This window comes from Rhinoraja longicauda, chromosome 33 (genome assembly GCF_053455715.1).
Source record: "Rhinoraja longicauda isolate Sanriku21f chromosome 33, sRhiLon1.1, whole genome shotgun sequence".
In the NCBI taxonomy this organism is placed as follows: domain Eukaryota; kingdom Metazoa; phylum Chordata; class Chondrichthyes; order Rajiformes; family Arhynchobatidae; genus Rhinoraja; species Rhinoraja longicauda.
Window position 1 is genome coordinate 20,646,800 of NC_135985.1, and position 22,627 is coordinate 20,669,426.

General features: G+C 45.5%; 1 protein-coding gene across 3 annotated transcripts in view; it reads left to right on the plus strand.

Moving 5' to 3' along the window:
- The first annotated feature begins 11,396 nt into the window (after positions 1–11,396).
- The window catches only part of LOC144609039 (synaptic vesicle glycoprotein 2B-like), a 192,877-nt gene continuing 181,646 nt past the window's right edge, over positions 11,397–22,627 (plus strand). The window contains exons 1-2 of one of the 3 annotated variants that reach the window (XM_078427370.1): positions 11,423–11,530; positions 15,764–15,868. The gene's annotated coding sequence lies outside the window, so the exon portion shown is untranslated. Of the gene's footprint in view, positions 11,531–15,763; positions 15,869–22,627 lie in introns of all 3 variants that reach the window. The other 2 variants (XM_078427371.1, XM_078427369.1) reach the window with 2 other exon arrangements.

The window sequence follows — 22,627 nt, forward strand, 5'->3', positions numbered from 1 at the left end:
TGAATCTGTGGAATTCTCTGCCTCACAAGGCAGTGGGGGCCAATTCTTTAAATGCATTCAAGAGAGAGCTAGATAGAGCTCTTAGGATAGCGGAGTCAGGGGGTATGGGGAGAAGGCAGGAACGGGGTACTGATTGAGAATGATCAGCCATGATCACATTGAATGGCGGTGCTGGCTCGAAGGGCCGAATGGCCTACTCCTGCACCTATTGTCTATTGTCTATTGTACCTTTATCTTTTTTTTAATTTCAAAAATAAACCTTATTTATAGTCCAGGCCAGAGGACCAAGCCTCAGAATGAAAGGACATACTTTTAGAAAGAAGTTGAGGATAGATGAGGAGGAATTTCTTTCATTACCACAGAAGGCTGTGGAGGCCGTCAATGTTTGCAAGGCAGATAGCGATAGATTCTTGATTAGTACAGGTATCAGGAAGAAGGCTATGGGGAGAAGTCAGGAGAATGGGGTTGAAAGGATAAGACAGATCAGCCACGATCGAATGGCGGAGTGGAGTTAATGGAACGAATGGGGTAATTCTGTTTCTATTACTGATAAACCTCATAAAAAATGTGCAAAAGAAAAAAGTAAGTTCTTAATATTTTTCAAGTGCTGGTCTCTACAATTAGCGTTGCTCTGCACATATTGAATTTTTAATTCCCTGCCCAAAGCTCATTGTGGAGAGCACGTCCATCATGTACATGTGCTACATCCTGTCGAAGGCCTTCTAGTCCAAACAGACCAGTTGAGTATGAGATTGCCTCCCTTCACTAAAGAATGCGCAGATGTCCACTTTAAACTGAGAGACAGTAATTGCAACAGCACTACGGAAAACCACAGACTTCACACGTTGACATCTTCATTTATCTCCTGGATTAGAAGGCAGGAGTCTTTCTATGCATTTTTTGATCATTTCCTTCTAATTGCTCTACCAGGCTTCTAAAACAGCTTCCTCCCTCCAGTTGATCGAATTAATAATGGACACCGTTCTTTCTCAGTATCTGCTGTGACTCAGTTATTTTTGTCGACGAACCAGGCAGCTGAGTGCACACCCTCCTAGCTGCTGCACAATGGGACCTGTGGGACCAGAGTCTACCTTCTCAACGAGCAAGTAACTGAATTACGGTCAGTGTATAGGAGTCCTTACCAGGAGTTTTTGATGGCTGACTAAAACAGAATTCCTTGTTCTGTGGTAAAATATTGTTGTTGTTCGTCCTTCAGGTTCGAAGATGACCATGACTTCACTTTCAGTCTTATTATTTCGATCGCTGATTGGGATCGCCACCAGCCGCGGTGTGTACGCTGGCCGAGGTTGAAGTCATGACTTGCGCTAGACTTGGATTTAAGTGAGGGGGGAGTTGTGCACATCGTCGGCCTCACTCTCTCGTCCTGGCCTATCGGGTTCCAGCAGCAAGACATAGTCGAGACGGCTGGGGACAGGTCAGGATGCAGTGGATGGTCAGAAGTGTCCCACGTATCTCACTCTGCCCTGTTTGCGCTCCACGGCGCTTTGCTGGGATCGTCTTTCTGCCCGTTGAACCTTCTGGTAGTTTCCTCCGAGCAATCCGCCGAACCCAGGCTTCACGTGCTAGGTAGACGAGCCCTAAAGCCGCTGGAACCAACGACTTGCCGACTGTACATGTGACATGCACACAAGACAGTGGAGACATCTTGGGGGCGGGCGGGGGTAGTCCTGCAGCTGATCCCACGGCTTGAGGGGACGGTCGAGACCGGGGCGGTTCTCTCTGGGCGTTATAACCCTCGTTATAGCATTTTAACAGTGGGGGGAGGGGGGGGAGGGGGGGAATGGTGTCCATTATTGCCGATTGTCTGTTCGTGGGGGGGGGGGGGGGGGGGAGAGGCCGTGTGGACAGTGCGATGGGAGAAGGAGGTGGTGTCGGTGGTTGAACGGGGAGCGGACAAAGCGACGGACCGACAGGAAGCAGTGGCAGCTAGTGAGAGTGGAGGGAGCCCCATGGTGACCGAGCACATCCTGTTGGTGGCGGCGGCCCAAAGAAAGCCCTGTCCTCAGGGGCTACTACGTGAGCCCGCAACAACAGACGCTCAATGGGAATATGTGTGGCTGAAGAAGGGCTCGCTGATGCACCTTGCGAGTCGGAAGTGGCGTCGGAAAGCTGGGCTTTAAACGGCCAGGGAGACAGTGCGAGCTGGAGGTCACATCGGCAGGTCTGTCCGCTGTATCAGAAATCTGTTATAAAGGGGGTTCGTTAACATGAGGATTTACTGTACCCAATGTTGAGAGATAATAGGAACCTTTCTTTTCTCTCCTCCCCTCTATGCTATCAACTAAACCCTCGTAGTATCCTGGAGACACAAGAGACTGCAGATGCTGGAGTTTTGAGAAAATAACAAAGTGCTGGATGAACTCAGTGGGTCTCGCAACATCTAATCAAAAATGCATAGAAAGATGCTTGCATTTTAATCCAGGAGATAAATGAAGCCGTCAATGCCTGAAATCTGAGGGTTTCTTTGGTTTTGTTGCAGTTACTGTCTGTCAGCTTAAGGCATTCTTTAATGAAGGAAGGCAGCATCTGAGGAGGGAATGGAAGGAGAATATTTCTTTCCCCACGTATAATCCTAGAGTTTCAGAATTGTACAGCACACAAGGGGCATGCTGCTGCAGCGGTAGAGTTGGTGCCTTACGTCGCCAGAGACCCCGGTTCAATCCTGACTACGGATGCCGTCTGTACCAATTCTGTATGTTCTCCACGTGACCTGTGTGGGTTTTCCCCGGGTGCTCCAGTTTCCTCCCACACTCCAAGGACAGACTGGTTTGTACGCTAATTGTAAATTGTCCCTTGTGTGTGTGGGATAGAGTTAATGTGCGGGGATCGCTGGTCGGCGCGGACTCGGTGGGTCGAAGGGCCTGTTTTCGCGCTGTATCTCTGACCTAAATCAAAACGAGTGGGACCTTCGACCCACAAGGTCCATGCTGACTTTTTGCCAATGGTTATTCATAATCATCTCCCGGGTTAATCTGCTGATGATCTTTAGAGGCAAGGATCTGATCACACCTTTCCACGATGGCAGTCCCAGCCTCAGTGGTCCATCTACTGGTGCCTGACATGGTCTCACTCCCCTGGCTGGGAAATTTAGTTCTTTAGTTCAGTTGAGAAATACAGTGCAGAAACAGGCCCACCGAGTCCGCACTGACCAGCGTTCCATACACATCAACACTACCCTACACACACTAGGGACAATTTTTACCAAGCCAATTAACCTACAAACCTGCATGTCTCTGGAATGTGGGAGGAAAATGAAGATCTCAAAGAAAACCCACGCAGTCACAGGGAGAACGCTCAAACTCCATACAGCCGGCACCCATAGTCGGAATCGAACCCTGGTCTCTGGCGCTGTAAGCCCTGTAAGGCAGCAACTCTACCACTGCGCCACCGTGCCGCCCTTTTAAGATTTCAGGTGAGAAATCTGAGTTTCGCATCGCCCGAGAGTACATTTAGGTGGAGAAATGATAACCTTCAAGATTTCCCAGACCTGCTCTCCAATGCTTCATCTACACTAGTAGCAGCAGCAGCAGCAGCAATCAGCAGTAGCAGCAGCAGCAAGCAGCAGTAGCAGCAACAAGCAGCAGCAGTAGCAAGCAGCACCAAGCTGTGCTGCTTGGGAAGTAGTGTGTGGGGATTGTGTGGGGATTGTGTGGGGATTGTGTGGGGATTGTGTGGGGATTGTGTGGGGATTGTGTGGGGATAGTGTGGGGATAGTAAGGAGTAAGACCTGTGTGATCTCCCGGACTAGTTTCGATCGCCTAGCTTGGGGTCGGAGAGGAATTTCCCGGATTTTTTCCCAAATTGGCCTGGGTTTTTTATCCGGTTTTTCGCCTCTCCCAGGAGATCACTCAGTTCTTTTGGGTGGGCGGTTGGAGCGGTTGGAGTAGCGGCCGGGCGGTAGGTTTAGTAACCGAGCGCGGGGCTTTGTTTGGAGAGTATGACTGCCAGGGCAGTTTTTTGTTCTGGGTGTCAGATGTGGGGAATCTGGGAGTCTGATAGTCTTCCAGACATCCACATCTGCGCCAGGTGTGACGAGATGGGGCTCCTAAGGGACCGTATTAGGAACCTGGAGCGGCAGATTGATGACCTCCGTCTGATCAGGGAGAGTGAGGAGGTTATAGATAGGAGTTACAGGGAGGTGGTCACTCCTAGACCACGGGAGGTAGACAAGTGGGTCACTGTTAGGGGGGGCAAGGAACAGAGGCAGGGACTAGGGAGTACCCCGGTGGCTGTACCCCTTGGAAATAAGTACTCCTGTTTAAGTACTGTTGGGGGGGACAGCCTACTTGGGGGCAACGACGGTGCCCGGGCCTCTGGCAAGGAGTCCGGCCCTGTTGCTCAGAAGGGTAGGGAAAGGAAGAGGAGAGCAGTAGTAATAGGGGACTCTATAGTGAGGGGGTCAGATAGGCGTTTCTGTGGACGCAGTCGGGAGACCCGGATGGTGGTTTGCCTCCCTGGTGCCGGTGTCCGGGATGTGTCTGAGCGTGTCCAGGATATCCTGAAAGGGGAGGGAGAGGAGCCAGAGGTCGTGGTACATATAGGTACCAACAATATAGGTAGGATAAGGGAAGAGGTCCTGAAAGGAGAATTCAGGGGGCTAGGAAGAGAGTTAAAAAAAAGGACTTCCAAAGTAATAATCTCAGGCTTACTGCCTGTGCCACGCAATAGTGAGAATAGGAATGGAGTGAGGTGGAGGATAAATACGTGGCTGAGGAACTGGTGCAGGGAGCAGGGTTTCAAGTTTCTGGATCATTGGGACCTCTTCTGGGGGAAGTATGACCTGTACAAAAAGGACGGGTTGCATCTGAACCCGAGGGGAACCAATATCCTGGCGGGGAGATTTGCTAAAATAACTGCGGAGACTTTAAACTAGTACGGTTGGGGGGAGGGACTCAAACACAGATAGCTAATAGGCAGTGTGTGAGGCAGGAGGCAGAAAAGGGAAACACTCAGACCCAATATGTAGGAGAGAAAGAAGGGAAAAGAAATAAACTGAGAATAAGAAATGATGGGTCCCTTAAATGTGTATATTTTAATGCTAGGAGCATTGTAAGAAAGGTGGATGAGCTTAGAGCCTGGATTGACATCTGGAAGTATGATGTTGTGGCGATCAGTGAAACATGGTTGCAGGAGGGTTGCGATTGGCAATTAAATATTCCAGGATTTCATTGTTTCAGATGTGATAGAATCGGAGGGGCAAGAGGTGGGGGTGTTGCATTGCTTGTCAGGGAGGATATCACAGCAGTGCTTTGGCAGGACAGACTAGAAGGCTCGATTAAGGAGGCTGTTTGGGTGGAACTCAGAAATGAGAAAGGTTTAGCAACACTTATAGGGGTGTATTATAGACCGCCAAATAGGGAACGAGAATTGGAAGAGCAAATATGTAAGGAGATAGCAAATATTAGTAGTAAGCACAGAGTGGTGATTGTGGGTGATTTCAATTTTCCGTATATAGACTGGGAATCACATTCTGTTAAAGGGCTGGATGGTTTGGAGTTTGTAAAATGTGTGCAGGATAGTTTTTTGCAGCAATACGTAGAGGTGCCTACCAGAGAAGGGGCAGTGTTGGACCTCCTGTTAGGAAATGAGATGGGTCAGGTGACGGAGGTATGTGTTGAGGAGCACTTTGGGTCTAGTGATCATAATGCCATTAGTTCCAATATCATTATGGAGAAGGTCAAATCTGGACCAAGGGTTGAAATTTTGGATTGGAGAAAGGCTAATTTTGAGGAGATGAGAAAGGATTTAAAAGGAGTGAAATGGAAATTGTTGTTTTATGAAAAGGATATAATAGAGAAATGGAGGATATTTAAAGGTGAAATTTTGAGAGTACAGAGTCTTTATGTCCCTGTTCGGTGGAAAGGAAAGAATAATAATTTGAAAGAGCCGTGGTTTTCCAGGGAAATTGGACACTTGGTTCGGAAAAAGAGGGAGATATACAATAAATATAAGCGGCAGGGAGTAAATGAGGTTCTTGAGGAATATAAAGAATGTAAAAGGAATCTTAAGAAGGAAATTAGAAAAGCGAAAAAAAGATATGAGGCTGCTTTGGCAAGTAATGTAAAAGTAAACCCCAAGGGGTTCTACAGATATGTCAATAGCAAAAGGATAGTGAGGGATAAAATTGGTCCATTAGAGAGTCAGAGTGGACAGCTTTGTGCTGAGCCGGAAGAAATGGGGGAGATATTAAACAATTTCTTTTCTTCGGTATTTACCGAGGAGAAGGATATTGAATTATGTGAGGTAAGCGAAACAAGTAGAGTAGTGATGGAAATTAGGAGGATTAAAGAAGAGGAGGTATGGACACTTTTGAAGAATATAAAAGTGGATAAGTCTCCAGGTCCTGATAGGATATTCCCTAGGACATTGAGGGAAGTTAGTGCAGAAATAGCAGGGGCTATGACGGAAATATTTCAAACGTCATTAGAAACAGGGATGGTGCCGGAAGATTGGCGCATTGCGCATGTTGTGCCGTTGTTTAAAAAAGGTTCTAAAAGTAAACCTAGCAATTATAGACCTATTAGTTTGACGTCTGTGGTGGGAAAATTAATGGAAAAGATACTTAGGGACAATATATATAATTATTTGGATAATCAAGGCCTGATTAGAAACAGTCAACATGGATTTGTGCCTGGAAGGTCATGTTTGACTAATCTTCTTGAATTTTTTGAAGAGGTTACCAGGGAAATTGATAAGGGCAAGGCTGTGGATGTTGTCTATATGGACTTCAGTAAGGCATTTGACAAGGTTCCACATGGAAGGTTGATTAAGAAGGTTAAATCGTTGGGTATTAATAGTGAGGTTGCAAGATGGATTCAACAATGGCTGAATGGGAGATACCAGAGGGTAACGGTTGACAATTGTATGTCAGGTTGGAGGCCAGTGTCTAGTGGAGTACCCCAAGGATCTGTGTTGGGTCCACTGTTGTTTGTCATTTACATTAATGATCTGGATGATGGTGTGGCAAATTGGATTAGTAAATATGCAGATGATACTAAGATAGGTGGAGTGGTTGATAGTTAGGTAGATTTTCAAAGTCTACAGAGAGACTTGGGCCTTTTGGAAGGGTGGGCTGAAAGATGGCAGATGGAGTTTAATGCTGATAAGTGTGAGGTGCTGCATTTTGGTAGGACAAATCAAAATAGGACGTACAGGGTAAATGGTAGGGAATTGAGGAATGCAGTGGAACAGAGGGATCTGGGAATAACTGTGCATTGTTCCCTGAAGGTGGAATCTCATGTGGATAGGGTGGTGAAGAAGGCGTTTGGTATGCTTGCCTTTATAAATCAGAGCATCGAGTATAGAAGTTGGGATGTAATGTTGAAATTGTACAGGGCATTGGTGAGGCCGAATCTGGAGTATGGTGTGCAGTTCTGGTCGCCAAATTATAGGAAGGATGTCGACAAAATGGAGAGGGTACAGAGGAGATTTACTAGAATGTTGCCTGGGTTTCAGCACTTAGGCTACAGAGAGAGGTTGAACAGGTTGGGTCTTTATTCTTTGGAGCGTAGAAGGTTGAGGGGGGACTTGATAGAGGTTTTTAAAATTTTGAGAGGGACGGACAGAGTTGACGTGGGTAGGCTTTTCCCTTTGAGAGTGGGGAAGATTCCAACAAGGGGACATAGCTTCAGAATTGAGGGACAAAGGTTTAGGGGTAACATGAGGGGGAATTTCTTTACTCAGAGGGTTGTGGCTGTATGGAATGGACTTCCGGTGGAAGTGGTGGAGGCTGGCTCGATTTTATTATTTAAGAGTAAATTGGATAGGTATATGGATAGGAGGGGATTGGAGGGTTATGGTCTGAGTGCAGGTAGATGAGACTAGGTATGGGAGAATGGTCGGCGTGGACTGGTAGGGCCGGACAGGCCTGTTTCCATGCTGTAGTTGTTATATGTTATATGTTATATATAACTCCATGCTGACAGGAAATCCCAAGTGTAACCAGACAATTCTTTGACCTCAATATTTCTGAAAGATTCTCAAGATAAAGCTTCGACACTGGATCTCTATTTTACAATGGTGTTGAAAATACTATAGTTCCAAGGATATAGGAAAATAACTGCAGATGCTGGTACAAATCGAAGGAATCTCAAAAAGCTGGAGTAACTCAGCGGGTCAGGCAGCATCTCAGGTGCGAAGAAATGGGTGATGTTTCGGGTCGAGACCCTTCTTCAGATACCTTTGAATAGTTCCAAGGATGATCAAAACTATGAGGATATCTCTCTCTTTTCCTCCCCTCCCCCTCCCCCCCCTCCCTCCCCCTTGCTCACGCCCTCACCCTACTCCTCCCCCTTGACCTCTCCCTCTCTCTCCCCCCCTTGCCTTTCTATTTCTCTCTCTGTTCCTCTCTTTCTCACACATGCACACGCACGCACACACATACATAGCACATGCATACGCACACACACAGTCTTGATTTTCATGGACTCGTGGATACATACATACAGTGTGGAAACACCTCTTTCGGCCCGTCAAAGTCACGCCGACCATCTGGCATCCAATTATACTAGTCCTACATGAACCCCATTTTATTCTCTTCACGTTCCCATAATTTCGTCCAAATTCTTCCACTCATCCACACACTGTGGTCAATTTACGGTTGCCAATTAACCTATCAGCCTGCAAGTCTTTGGGATGTGGGAGCGCATTGGAACCCACAACGGAGAACATGCAAACTCCACACGGGCAGCAACAGGTCAGGAGGAAGGTTACTGGAGTGACCCGGAGGGATTGATTGGAAGATGGAGTCAAGTGTTTGGCAAGGTAGTTACCCAGTCTATGCCGGTGTAGAGGAGGCCTCTATGTGATCTTTACCTCAACCCCCTCACTTGGAGCCACTTATCGCTTGCCAACACTTGTGCCATCTCTTTATACTGGCCATCTAATCTTTGAATCCAGAAGGAGGATCTCAACCGGAAGCATGAACTATCCATTCCCATTCACAGGTGCTACCTGACTTGCTGAGTTCCTCCAGCACCTTGTACGTTGCTCTGTTGATGGAGGTACCACTGAGCCACTCTTCCTGCAGTCACTGCTGCCGACTTGGTCCATGAGGTGTTGCTTTCCCCCACTCTTAGGGTGTTTCGCCAACGTTTCCTGCAGGAGTTCATTCCCCCTGCCACAGGGTGTGCTGTGGCGCTGTTGGTGAAAGCCACAGAGTCATCCAGCACGGAAACAGGCCCTTCGGCCCAACTTGCCCGTACCGACCAAGATGCTCCATCTACACTGGTGCCACCTGCCCACGTTTGGCCCACGTCCCTTTAAACCTTTCCTACTCATCTATCACTTGCCAAGTTCTTGCCCCGTCTCCATCTCCCTTTTCCAGCTTTCTCCCCGCTGCGATCAGTTTGAAGAAGGGTCCCGACCCAAAATGTTGCCTGTCCATTCCCTCCACAAATGCTGCCTGACCCACTGAGTTCCTCTAGCACTTTGTGTTTTAAGACTAGCTAGAATTTTGCCACATTGAACCCAGGAAAAATATCTTCTGGTCAACACGTATACATCATGTTGTGAATCCCAGCTGGAGACTCACTGTCCAAGCTGGTGGTGTCCATTTTAAAACCATAAATAGCATTTAAAATCTCAACTGCAGTAAAATCTTTTTTAAACATATCATTATTAGCTTGAGATATGCTTGGATAAAATTAGTTAACAACAGCAAAACAAGACTTAAAATGCGAATCCATCCCGTCTATTCCAATGGGATCACCCACCCCTGGGGCATCTTCTGCTGTGTGGGAACTTGGTTCGTGGCCACATTTCTGATTGGGTAAAATGCAGCGCCAATTTATATTTTTCTCTGCGATGTGCAGTGCTCAAAGATGTCAGGCACATCGCCGAGCAACAGTGAACAAAAATCCGATAAACCTCAAAAACAACAACCTGCTGTTTCATGATCAGACCAACACCAGCCTGGTAAACTGCTCTGATAACGAACAGCTCTCAGGAACAAAAGGTGTCGGGAGGAATTGCGGATGCTGGCTTATGTCGAAGTTAGACACAAAATGTTGGTGAAACTCAGCGGGGCAGGCAGCATCTCTGGAGAGAAGGAATAGCTTCTGAAGAAGGGTTCTGACCTGAAAAGTCACCCATTCCTTTTCTCCAGAGATGCTGCTTGACCCGCTGTTACTCCAGCATTTTGTGTCTATCTTCAAACTTTATAATGTTCATTGGATTATGTCATATAGTATAAGAAAATAACTGCAGATGCTGGTACAAATCAAAGGTATTTATTCACAAAATGCTGGAGTAACTCAGCAGGTCAGGCAGCATCTCAGGAGAGAAGGAATGGGTGATGTTTCGGGTCTAGACCCTTCTTCAGACTGACAGATGGATCATGATCCAATGGAAGTCAGCAAACACTGGGGCAAATCTGTGAATAGGATTCAAGGCGCATTCAGCCACAATCTGCCCAAACACACATTAAATTGGCACAACGTGCAGCTTGTAGGAGTGCTGTCCTCACATCGCCAGTGACACAGGTTCGATCCTGACCACTGGTGCTGTCTGTGTGGAGTTTTACATGTTCTCCCTGTGACCGCGTGGGTTTTCTCCAGGTGCTCCGGTTTCCTTCCACATCCGAAAGGCATGGCTGTTTGTAGGTGAATTGGCCCTCTGAAAATTGCCTCAAATGTGTAGGGAGTGGTTGAAAACGTGGGATGAGAGTACTGGTGTGAACGGGCAATCACAGGTCTGCGTCGACTCGATGGGCCGAAGGACTGGTTTCTACACTCGGAAAATATCCTTGCTTTGAGTGCTCGTAAGCTTGTTAAGGGTGAAGGTTGGAAATGGTCTGCCATGTACAATCTTCCACTGAGACACAAACAATCACATTGCAGCTCCCCTGTGTCCCGGTGTAGATTTACCCTGGCAACAACTGATTAATCTGTCTCCCTGTTTGAGGAGCCTTGCAGCTGTGTTTTACTGACCTGACTTTGAGCAGTGAGTGCGCTGTTCTGCAGAGAGCACGCACATCACCTTGGTGCATGCAAACCACCTTGGTGCATGCAATGCTCGGGATAAATTGCAGTGCAAATCTTTCCCCTTTCATTTCGACACGCCCGTGTTTAAAAAACACCAGGCTCACTGCTAACTATCGGGATGATCAGTGGGAGAACAGCAGCGAACTCAAAATAAAATCTCAGTAACCTCGCAAACGACAAAATGCTTCTTTGCACGCAGGGCCGGTTGAATTTGATCTTCAGAGCAGAGGTCTGCAGGCCACATGAGAGGGTTTCAGCGGATAATGCAGCTCTTTCCTTGAAAAAAAAAGGGCAATCAAATGGATGTGCGTGCTCTCTGCAGAACAGTGCAGCAGGGCTGAGGATGGATTAGCTGGCACTGGGTGTGAGGATGAATCACAGCACTGTGGGCGGGTACTGAGCAAGCAGCAGATGGTCCCCTCTCACCACCAGTGGGAAATCCTTGCCTGCCTCATTAAGCTTCGCTGTCAGCTTCACTATTCCACATCGCTGGCTACCGAGGAGAAGCGAGCAGAACACACACCCAGGTAAACGGTGACTTTTTACTTTATGTTCGACGTGGAGCTTTCTGTCGGTGAAGAGAATTGATCTAAAATATTGATAACAGTGAACATCAACCTCAGAAACCAATAACCTGCTTCATTACGGGCAGGTCACAAACTGCCGGTTGAATTTGGCCAGAATGGCATAAGACTTTGTACCTTTCCCATGTTTATTCCGGTCTTTCAAAATTAATAAGCAATTTTTTTTATAAACAAAATTCTCTTGAGAGCTGAGTCCAGGTTGCCTTGTTCACAGGTTCATAAGTCTACTTAGTTTACCTTAGTTTGGAGAAACAGGGCTGAAACCGAATCCGTACCGACCAGCGATCCCCGCACATTACATTAACACTACCCTACACACACTAGGGACATTTTTTACATTTATACCAAGCCAATTAACCTCCAAACCTGTAAATCTTTGGAGAGTGGGAGGAAACCGGAGATCTCGGACAAGACCAACCATGGGGAGAACATAAACACTCCGTATAGACAGCACCTGTAGTCAGGATCAAACTTGGGTCTCTGGTAATGTAAGGCAGCAATTCTACCGCTATGCCACCATGCCGTGATGGAGAAGTCATTCTGGCCCTACTATTGAATGGAGCCTCACCGCCATCTTGTTTGGCTGTAAATTCTGTGGGGAAGGACAGGACAGGGAAATTTCCTGATGGTGGGCAGTCAGATTGGATTGTATTTCCACACCGGTAATCTGGAGATCCAGAGCATAGATTGAAAAGTGAGTTCAAATCCCACCTTGGCAACAATTGGGAAAGTGAACATTTAATTAATGGAATGTGGATCAAATACCAGTGACGGTGAAACAATTGGATTTTCATAAAATGTTGCTTGATTTGCTAACGTGCCATAGGTATGGAAATTTGCTGCATTTACTCAGAATGAATCTTTTTGTGCTGTGGTCTTTGAGATAGATTTGAGATACAAGGAACTACAGATGCTGGTTTAAAAAAACCCCCCACAAAGTGCTGGAGTAACTCAGTGGTCAGGCAGCATCCTTGGAGAACACGGATAGATAATGTTTCAGGTTGGGAAGCTTCTTCAGACTCAATCCCATCAATAACAGCTACGGATTTAAATTCTGCCATTCTGAAATTAACTAGTTATAAACAATGAGCATAAATCCACTCGACTTTAGTCTTTAAGGATACAGTTTAGAAACAGGCCCTTATGCCCATCGAGTGCATGCAGACCATCGACCGCCACTCACACTAGTTCCCTGTTATCCCACTTTCGCATCCCCTCCTTACACACCAGAGGCAATTTACAGAGGCCAATTGACCAACAACCCCGCAAGTCTTTGGGGATGTGGGAGGAAACCAGAGCACTTTTAGGAAACCCACGAGGTGAAAAGGAGACGGTGCAAACTCCACACAGACAGCACCCGAGGTCGGAATCGAACCCAGGACTCTGGCGCTGCGAGGCAGCGGCTCTACCAGCTGTGCCACTGACTGGGTCGCTTGAATCATCACGGCTGCCAGTTTAATGCCTGCTCTGACCCCCTCATTGGAACATGCAGTTATCTTGCACAGAGAAGGATGGTCACACATTATACTCTTGCTTAATGGAGAAAGGGGCGCGGCTTTGAGCAAATATCGCCCCAATTCGTTTTTTTTTTTAATACAATATAAATCAAGCAGATGGAAATGTATCTTACACCAGCAATGAAGAGCAGTGTGCCAGGAGACACAATGGTGCAGAAAGGAACTGCGGATGCTGATTTATAGACACAAAATGCTGGCGTAACTCAACGGCTCAGGCAGCATCCCTGGAGAAAAAGAATGGGTGACATTTTGGGTCGGAACCCTTCTTCAGACTGAAAGTAGAGGTGGGAGGTGAGCAGGGTGGGGAGGTGGGGAGGTGGGGGGGGGGGGGGGGGGGGATAAACTGGAGGCGAGAAAAGACCAGAACAAATCAGAGCTGAAATTCTCATCACTGGCATTGAACGAGCTCTCATTCTCTGGAGCGCAAGGTAAGATAGCTCAATCAGACGGGAAATTAAATCGGCAACAGTTTGGGAAATTGGGAGCTTCTTGTTGCATCAACAACAGGTTGTCTTTAAATAGTTGCCCAAGGCAATAAATCAATAAATAACAGCAAGACATTATGGTGGGCGTGTCAAGGAGGCTGGATTTAAGGGAGGAGTTAGTCAAGAGGAGAGATTTTGCAGGGGAAATCTCAGAGCTTCAGGTCCACGGAAGCAAAGTCGACAAATCAGTAAGTATTTATTCAGCGATTCTGACAGGGAAAAGCAGATCAGTGGCACGCCAGCCAAGGCTTTAGCTGCCTCATCCTTCAACATGATCTGCAGTTGAGTTGTCGAAACCAAAATGAAAGTCAAACAAATAAAGGAACATTTCTGGGATGATGAATGGCTTTATGGGATTTGATCACTGAGAAGCTGTCAAAAAGGGAAGAAAAAAAATATTGTCAGTGAGAGGAGCAGACCAACTGTGCCGACAAGGTTCCGAGCAATCAGTTCTGTCAGGGATCATGTCTCTGTCTCTGTCTCATTTTCGTAAATTTTTTAAAACCCTTCCTTCCATTTCAATGTATCCTGTTCACAAGAGTGGATTCTGCATCTGAGATTCTGCATCTGAGCACTGGAGATGGGAGTGGTCACTGTTTAGAGGCCCACGAGAGTGCAGATGCTGGAAGCCTGAGGAACTCAGGAGAAACTCAGTGGGTCATGCAGCATCTGTGGAGGCAAAGAAATTGTCGATATTCTGGGTTATTGTTTGTTGAGGCTTAGGGTTAGGGTTAGGGTTAGGGTTGCTGCACTGGAGCACTCTGGCAGTGAGGTGACGATGCTGAAACAGTTTGACCAACATCAGCGTAGGGCAGCACATTGGCGCAGCGGTACAGTTGCTGCCTCGCAGCGCCAGAGTCCTGGGTTCGATTCTGACCTTGGGTGCTGTCTGTGTGGAGTTTGCACCTTCTCCTTTTTACCTCTTGGGTTTCTTACAGGTGCTCTGGTTTCCTCCCACGTCCGAAAGACTTGCGGGGTTGTTGGTCAATTGGCCTCTGTAAATTGCCTCTAGTGTGTAAGGAGTGGATGCGAAAGTGGAGTAACATAGAACTAGTGTGAATGGGTGCTCGATGGTCTGCATGGACTCGGTGGCACAAGGGCAACAGAGACGCTAGAGCGCCAGGGACCCGAGTCCGATACTGACTATGGGTGCTCTTTGTATGGAGTTTGTACATTCTCCATGTGACCATGTGGGTTTTAACCAGGTGCTCTGGTTTCCTCCCACACTCCGAAGACATACAGGTTTGTAGGTAAGTTGTAAAATTGTTCCTAGTGTGCAGGATAGTGTTAGTGTACGGGGTGATCGCTGGTTGGCGCGGACTCGGTGGACCGGAGGGTCTGTTAGACAATAGACAATAGGTGCAGGAGGAGGCCATTCGGCCCTTTGAGCCAGCACCGCCATTCAATGTGATCATGGCTGATCATTCTCAATCAGTTCCCTGTTCCTGCCTTCTCCCCATACCCCCTGACTCCGCTATCCTTAAGAGCTCTATCTAGCTCTCTCTCGAATGCATTGAAAATTGGCCTCCACTGCCTTCTGAGGCAGAGAATTCCACAGATTCACAACTCTCTGACTGAAAAAGTTTTTCCTCATCTCCGTTCTAAATGGCCTACCCCTTATTCTTAAACTGTGGCCCCTTGTTCTGTTTCTGCACTGCATCTCTAAAGTCTGGTCTGTAGTGTGGTTCGCTGGGTGTTAGCAAAGATTTAGGTTTAGTGTATTACTAGACCAAGTGGACCCGTTGGGCCCAAACCTCTCCTGCATTGGTGCAGGACCCTCTCAGAGGGTCAAGCTGCCCCTCAGGAGAACATGGGTCATGCAGGGGTTGTTAGTTATGCTGGCCTTTGGAGGGGTGGCACGGTGGCACAGCTGTAGAGTTGCTGCTTTACAGTACTTATAGCGCCAGAGACCCGGGTTCGATCCGGACTACAGGTGCTGTCGGTATGGAGTTTGTATGTTCTCCCCGTGACCGCATGAATTTTCTCCGAGGTCTTTGGTTTCCTCTAAAGAGTGTACAGGTTTGTAGGTTAATCGGCTAGGTATGAATGTAAATTGTCCCCAGAGTGTGTCGAATAGTGTTAATGTGTGGGGATCGCTGGTGGGTGTGGACTTGGTGGGCCGAAGGGCTGGTTTCTCTAAACTAAACTAAACAACATGTCCATCCTTAATTTAGGAAAAAATATGCAGAATTAACTATTGGTTGGACTCAAGTGTACTTACTGTGCGTGATTGTGCAAAGCAGAGAAACAGAATGAGAGCTGGTGCAGACCAGGATCAGGTAAGGCTCTGTTGAATACTTGTCAGCCTCGGCTGTTTTGGAAGTCAGTGCTCAGATTTAGAGGGTATTAACGGTAAGCAGAGGTTGGACAGACTTAAATTATTTTCTATGGCAAGCTGGAAGTTGAGGGGAGATCTGATAGACGTATATAAAATTTATGAGAGGCATAGATAGGGTAGACAGTCAGAACATTTTTTTTCCCAGGGGGGAAATGTCAAAGACTAGAGGGCATAACTTTAAGGCCAGAGGTGGGAAAGCTTAAAGGAGGTATCCAGGGGCAGGTTTCACACATGTGGTGTGGGTGGGGTGTCTGGAACGTTTGGTGGTGGTGGTGGAGGCAAATATGATAGTGGTGTTTAAGAGGCATGAATATGCATAGAATGTAAGGAGATAGATCTTGTGCGTGCAGATCAGGTTGGTTTATTTTGGCACCATGCTCTGCACATACATTGTGGGCCAATGTTACTGCTTTATGTTCTATGTTTTACAAATAAAAGCTTGTCAAAGACTGAACTATTTGCACTCCAATATTATTAATCAGCCTGTGATTGAGTGCAGTTTAAAATCATCGTGATTGTTTGCAACATGGTGATATTTTCTTCATTTAATAAGCCAGTTGTTGGGTATGCAGTTCATCACGTAGAACAGAGTGTTGTCCAACCTTTGCTGTTGATTCCTGTAATATACACATTTATGACCAACACGAGGTCTAATATTAATTTCCCAGGATATTGATACAAGCAATTTACCATCAGTTACAACACACCCGTGTTTTGATATTGCTTCACAATTAATTCAATGAAAATGAGGGGTTGCGAACAATTTATCTTAATTACAGTTGGCAACACATATAAATAAGCAGCATTATTAAGTGTCAACCGGCAAAAACCACCCATGGCTTAATTACCAAGCTGTCTTGTCACTCTGCAATTTTATTTATCTATTTATTTATCTATTTATTTATTTATTTGTTTATTTATCTATTTATTTATTTATGTATTTATTCATCTATGTATTTATTTATTTATGTATTTATTCATCTATGTATTTATCTATTTATCTATCTATTTATTTATTTATTTATTTATTTATTTATCTATTTATCTATTTATCTATTTATCTATTTATCTATTTATCTATTTATCTATTTATTTATTTATTTATTTATCTGTCTATCTATCTCTATCTATCTATCTATCTATCTATCTATCTATCTATCTATCTATCTATCTCTATCTATCTATCTATCTATCTATCTATCTATCTATCTATCTATCTATCTATCTATCTATCTATCTATCTATCTATCTATCTATCTATCTATCTATCTATCTATCTATCTATCTATCTATCTATCTATCTATCTATCTATCTATCTATCTATCTATCTATCTATCTATCTATCTATCTATCTATCTATCTATCTATCTATCTATCTATCTATCTATCTATCTATCTATCTATCTATCTATCTATCTATCTATCTATTTATTTATTTGTTTATTTGTGGGGTAGCACAATTTTTGCCTTGTGTTTTCTCCAATCTTTCTTCACATCCTTCCCTCTCTCTTTCCTTGCTTTCCCTCTTTTCTTCTCCTCCACGAACACTCTGTTCTTCCCTCCTCTCCTCGTGCTTCTCACTTACTAAGACCACAAGTTACAGGAGCAGGATAAGACCATTTGGCCCATCGAGTCCCCTCCGCCATTAGATGCGGCTGATTCTATTTTTTCCCTCTTGAACCCCATTCACTTGCATTCGTCCCTTAACTTTTGACACCCTTACTATTCGAGAACCGATCAATCTCCTACTCTCATCTTTCCACTTTCATTTCCTTATGTCTCCTCCTCAATTACTCATCCTCTCCTCCCTCCTCCCTATCTAAAGTCCGCATTTTGAATATTGTGCTCAGTTCTGGGCACCATGCTACAGGAAATATATTGTCAAGCTTGAAAGGGTTCTGAGAAGATTTACGAGGATGTTGCCAGGACTTGAGGGTCTGAGCTATAGGGAGAGGTTGAGTAGGCTGGGTCTCTATTCCTTGGAGCGCAGGAGGATGAGGGGTGATCTTATTGAGGTGTATAAAATCATGAGAGAAATACATCGGGTAGATGCACAGAATCTCTTGCCCAGAGTAGGGGAATCGAGGACCAGAGGACATAGGTTCAAGGTGAAGGGAAAAAGATTTAATAGGATTCTGAGGGGTAACGTTTTCACACAAAGGATGGTGAGAGTATGGAACAACCTGCCAGAGAAGGTGGCTGAGGCTGGGACTATCTGAACGTTTAAGGAACAGTTGGACAGGTGCATGAATAGGACAGTTTGGAGGAGTATGGGCTATGTGCAGGCAGGTGGGACTAGTGTAGCTAGGATGCTTTGGCCGGTGTGGACAAGTTGGGCCGAAGGGCCTGTTTCTGCACTGTATCATTCTGACTCTATCTCTCTGCTCCCCATCTTTATTTTCAGTATGGACCAAGATGTGCAACAGAATAAAGTTAGAATGAGTGGGCTGACCTTGAAGCAATGTATCACACCAGCTGTTCCCTACCTGTGGGAAACTTCAATTCAATTCAAGTCTCAAGCTAATGAAAAAGACTTTCCAATTATATTCAGCCTCGTTCACAATTGTACTTAAATCTGGTAAATTAAAGAGTAGGCGGCTTGTCGCACTACATAAAGATGTCATTTTAGTAAGAAACACGATTGCCTGCTGTGGAAAATTAGCTCGCTGAAAATTTACTGAAAAACCTGTGCATTGTTAAAAACAGACCCTTGTAGGAATCGATCTGACTCTCACTGAATAATGGGATGCTGTCTGGATTTGACTTGTTCTGGTGCATTGCTGAGTCTCCATGGTGAATTCTTGGTCAATGCGGATGGGAATGTTCAAACCAAGGAAGACACTGTTCATCTTTCTCTCCGTCTACCTGCGGAATACTCAAAGACTCTTGCCCATTGGGGAAGAGAGTCCACAATTCTCAGAGAAAAAATATTTTTGACTTAATTGGGGGACCCCTGACTCTTTAAAACAATTAACCCCAGTTGAAGATCCCCCTGCGAGCCAAACCATTCTTTCTACGTTCACCCTGCATTTGTCTTTAGTCAAGTTTCCCCTCACTCTTCTGAATTTCAACAGATACAAAACGTAACCTCTCCAAACTTCCCTCACATCCCAACCTTCCTTCCAGTTATGAGTCCAGTAAGTCTTCTCCAAACTGCTTCCAGTATGCACACCCTTCCAGAAATAATGGGATCAATATCGTACATTGTACTCCAGGTGTGGTCTCATGAGTGCCCCGTATAACTGAAGCATCAGCTATTTTTGTATGGAGTACCCTAAATAAACAATTAATCACCTTAACTAATTACTCACTAATGATATACATGGGTAAGAAGAAAGTGCAGATGCTGGTTTACATCGAAGATGGACACAAAATGCTGGAATAACTCAACAGGCCAGGCAGCATCTCTGGAGAGAAGGAACAGAAACATCACCTGTTCCTTTTCTTAAGTTTTCTACGTTATATGACTGTCATATGTTGTAACACTGGAGCGACTAGGCTTGTATACACTGGAATTTAGAAGGATGAGAGGAGATCTTATCGAAACGTATAAGATTATTAAGGGGTTGGACACGTTAGAGGCAGGAAACATGTTCCCAATGTTGGGGGAGTCCAGAACAAGGGGCCACAGTTTAAGAATAAGGGGTAGGCCATTTAGAACTGAGATGAGGAAAAACTTTTTCAGTTGTGAATCTGTGGAATTCTCTGCCTCAGAAGGCAGTGGAGGCCAATTCTCTGAATGCATTCAAGAGAGAGCTAGATAGAGCTCTTCAGGATAGCGGAGTCAGGGGGTATGGGGAGAAGGCAGGAACGGGGTACTGATTGAGAATGATCAGCCATGATCACATTGAATGGCGGTCGGTGCTGGCTCGAAGGGCCGAATGGCCTCCTCCTGCACCTATTGTCTATCGTCTATTGTTACTCCAGCATTTTGTGTCTGTCATTGATAATGTATACTAGTTTTTTTGCAAATCACACACGAGGACACCTTAATTCCTTACTTTCACACGTCCTGCCGACACCTCTAAGTGCTTCACATAAAGGGCATGTTTGACTTTGTGCAATTGGATAAACAAATATAAATTGCCAAAATAAACGTTTCCAATTTTCAGTTTGATTTAAGTCAATGGAATGGAAAATATGTGCACAGCGTGTGATTTTGATCTGTATTTTCTTACAGTGCAGACTACACGATTGCAAGTGTACGCAGTGTTGTTAGATATTCTGCTCACTCTGCCCTTATCCTCATCCACAACTCATCCTTGAGATTGGTCGTCAACAACAACTCTATTAACATGCGAAAGGCGCAATGGATGTGTCAGCAAAAATATTTTACTCAGAATAAAAGGATGTACCTTTAGAAAGGAGATGGGAAGGAATTTCTCTAGTCGGGGGGTGTTGAATCTTTGGAGTTCATTGCCACAGACGGCTGTGCTGGTCAAGCCATTGGATATCTTTAAAGCGGAGATTGACAAATTCTTGATTAGTCAGGATATCAGGGGTTATGGGGAGAAGGCAGGAGAATGGGGTTGAGAGGGAAAGATAGATCAGCCACGATGGAATGTCGGAGTAGAATCGATGGGCCGAATGGCCTAATTCTGCTCCTATGACATTATTTAGACAGCAAACCACACAAGAACGCAGGTCACCTAAAGCTAGAGTCATGGAAGCACCACACTAATGGAATGAAGGGATATGGGGAGAAAACAGGAACGGGGTACTGATTTAGGAAGGTGAACCATGATCATATTGAATGGCGGAGCTGGCTCGAAGGGCCGAATGGCCTACTCCTGCACCTATTTTCTATGTTTCTATATATGGAGCATCTCAATGGGGGAGAAAGATGCCGAGAGGATACAGGTGGGAATTCTAGAGTTTAAGTTGCTAACAGTTGAGGTCTGACTCGGCAGTAGCAGAAAGATTGAACGTCAGGATGTACCCACGGCCAGTTGTGGACTGGTCTTCTGAACATCCACGCATTTAGTGGAACGTAGGGAACTCCGAATGTTGGATAACTGAAGAGATTGGAAAAATAGGGATTGGTGAGGTAATGGGAGGATACAAAACAATGATAGGATTTTTTTAATTGAGACTCTGGATTGGGAGTCAATTTCAGTCAGTGATCACAGGACTGGTGGATATTGGGAATGGGCAGTTGAAATTCCGTTGGGATTCAGTTTAAAGAGGGGGAAAGAAAAAAAAATCATTCCTTTGATTGAATTGATTTATTCGAAGATGCAGCATGGAAACAGGTACACTGGGCCACCGAGTCCACGCCGACTATTGATCAGCTGTTCACATTAGTACTGACCTCTTCCACTTTCGCATACACTCCCTGCCCAATCGGGGCCAATTGCAGATGCCTTTTAACCAAGGATGCTAGAGGAACAAGATGGCCCACTCCGTTGATATCGCCTACACTGAAGTGTAGTACGCAAAGGACCAAAGGAGCAAAGGAGCGAATGGTATGTTGGCATTCGTAGCGAGGATTTGAGTATAGGAGCAGGGAGGTTCTGCTGCAGTTGTACAGGGCCTTGGTGAGACCGCAACTGGAGTATTGTGTACAGTTTTGGTCTCCTAATCTGAGGAAAGACATTCTAGCCTTAGAGGGAGTACAGAGAAGGTTCACCAGATTGATCCCTGGAATGGCAGGACTTTCATATGAAGAAAGATTGGATAGACTAGGCTTATACTCGCTGGAATTTAGAAGACTGAGGGGGGGATCTTATAGAAACATATAAAATTCTTAAGTGGTTGGAGAGACTAGATGCGGGAAGATTGTTCCCGATGTTGGGGAAGTCCAGAACCAGGTGTCACAGCTTAAGGATAAGGGGGAAGTCTTTTAGGACCGAGATGAGAAAACATTTCTTCACACAGAGTGGTGAGTCTGTGGAATTCTCTGCCACAGAAGGTAGTTGAGGCCAGTTCATTGGCTATATTTAAGAGGGAGTTAGATGTGGCCCTTGTGGCTAAAGGGATCAGGGGGTATGGAGAGAAGGCAGGTACAGGTTACTGAGCTGGATGATCAGCCATGATCATATTGAATGGCAGTGCAGGCTCGAAGGGCCGAATGGCCTACTCCTGCACCTATTTTCTATGTTTCTATGTTTCTATGTTTAGTAGGCAAAACCCGCCATTCGCTCTGCCTCTCGCAGTGTAATCAGTATTTTGGGGGAACACTATGTTTGATGATACCATTAAAATGCAGAATATACCTCATCTATCAATTCACAGATTTTTGTTAGTTTTCTTTTAAAATGTTTCTGCAAGTTTCTGCCTACTAAAATGGCACCGTGACACACTACGGTTTTTAGGGTCAAGTGGTCTATCTTGTATATTTGCTTTTAACCTACAAACCCGCAGGTTTTTGGGAAGTGGGAGGAAACCGGAGCACTCGAGGAAACCCAGGTGATCACAAGGTGCAAATTCTTCACCGGAGGTCAGGATGGAGCCTGGGCCTACAGTGCCATGAGGCAGCAGCTCGACCCGCTGCGCCACCGTGCCACCGCGCTTGCTATTTTATCCCTGCCATTCCTCTTTCAAGTTATGATGATGTCTTGTACTCTAGCCCTTGGCCTCTTGGCTCAGATGTTTCCTTCAAATAAAATTCCAAGTAATCCGTTTTAATCTCCTGAGGAGAGATTTTCCACGATTCCACAACACTCGTCCAGCAATCGGATCACTCACCCGTGACTGCTC